The 1,746-nt window shown below is 67.7% G+C and overlaps 1 pseudogene; it reads right to left on the reverse strand.

Annotated features, from left to right (window-relative positions):
• Nucleotides 1-480: 480 nt before the first annotated feature.
• LOC146600634 (exosome complex component MTR3-like) lies at nt 481-1,443 on the reverse strand (annotated as a pseudogene).
• Nucleotides 1,444-1,746: the final 303 nt, after the last annotated feature.

Below are 1,746 nucleotides of genomic sequence, written 5' to 3' on the forward strand. Positions count from 1 at the left end.
GCAGTCTCATCCTTGGCACCAGGGCCACCTCCAAGCTTTGGGCCTTGGTGAGTCCAGGGGTGGCCTAGTAGACTCTGGTGGGCTCCAGCAGCACGGGTAGCTGACTGGGGGGCTCCAGCAGGTGCGAAGACGCTCTTGGGGGGATCCAGTGGTTAAAGCAGCTGTTCTCAGCAGTGTGGGCAGTCCCTTGGGGGAGGGGGGTTCAGTGGTGTGGAGGGGAGGGGGGCACAGGCAGGCTCTGGCAGCTGAGGTGATACGGGGTCCACTCCACAGCAGCTCAGGCAGTGTGTGTGTGTGGGGGGCTGCTTCTGGGGCGCTTAGGTGGTGTGAAGGCCCCTCAAGGTGGGGGGGGCCTCTAGCAATATGGACGGGCTGCTCAGGCAGCAGCTGGGGTGCTCTAGGAGGTCTGTGGTGCTGTGAGGGGCAGCTCAGGAAGGCTCTGGGGGTCTCTGGCAATGCAGGCGGCTGCTCAGCTGGGCTCCAACAGGCTCGGGCAGTGGGGGGCTGCTCCAGAAAGGCCTCTGGCAGTGCAGGGGGACAAATCCGGGGGCTCTAGCAGTACAAGGCCACTCTGCTGGCCTCCGGGGCCTGCGGCAGCGGAGGAGGCCCTTCAGGCCAGCTCAGGCAGTGGAGGGGGTGGCATGGCGCCAGGCAGCGCGCAGAAGGCTCTGCCGCAGCACGGGGTAGAGGCGGTGGCAGCCATTGAGGCCAAGGCGCAGGGCCTGGGCCCAGCTGTCAGGGGGGCCGCCCTGGCCACAGCCCAGCAGCCCCAACATCTGGTTGAGGGAGGGCAGTAGGGCCACAGTGAGGAGGGCGGCGGCGCTCCTCAGCCTCACTAGGCTGCAAGAGCCAGCAGGCGGCGGCGGCACCGGGCGGCCAGCACAGGCCACAGCCCACCGCCAGGTCGTACATCTCCACGCCAGCACTGGCGAGCGCCAGTGCAGCAGCGCTGACGGCGGTGGCCAGGGCGGAGCCGCTGTCCTGCAGCAGCAGCGCACTGATGGTGAGGCGTGCGCGTGGGTAACGCGTCAGCTGCACCGCTGGCTCCAGCACCTCACGCAGTGCCGCTGCCATCGCCTCGTGCTCCACCGCTGCCTCGCGCGCTGCCGCCTGCTGCCCATGCCCAGCGAAGGGCGCGCGCCGGAACTCACACACCAACCGCCCCACCGCCGCCGCGCCACCCAGCTCCGCCGCCGTGGCTGCCTCGCGCGGGCCCCAGGCGGCGCACAGAACCTTGGTGCCGCTCACCAGCTCCACGTAGGCCGAGCCCTCGGCCTGGCTCAGCAGCCCCATGCGCATGAACAGCGGCCCCAAGGCGCACGGGTCCCACACCTCCTCCTCCTCCTCCTTTTCCTCCTCCTCCTCCTCGGCTGCTGCTGCTGCCCACACCTCCGGCGGCTGCGACTCCTCGGGGCCCTGCAGGCGGTGGTGATCCAGCAGCATCCTCCGGCCAGCCGCCCCATGAGGAAAGCAGGGAAAGAGGGAGGGAGGGAGGGAGGAGCCCGGCCCGGCCCGGCCCGGACCCCCAAGCACAGCCAGCGGTGCACGCGGCAGGCGGCCTTCATTAGCCGAGTTGAACCTCCCCCTAGTGCCCCCATCCTCACCTCACTAAGATCTGCAGTCTCCTTCTGCACATCCTTGTTGGGAGCTCTCTGCACTTTCACTTTGGCATCCAGGTCAGACAGCAGTTTCTTGAGGCTGTCTACTTTCCTGAGTGCCTAGCAGAATAAAATTCAAGTTATGTTT

This window comes from Rhea americana, unplaced genomic scaffold (assembly GCF_003343005.1).
Source record: "Rhea americana isolate MKP2758 unplaced genomic scaffold, rheAme1 scaffold_1193, whole genome shotgun sequence".
Classification (NCBI taxonomy): Eukaryota; Metazoa; Chordata; class Aves; order Rheiformes; family Rheidae; genus Rhea; species Rhea americana.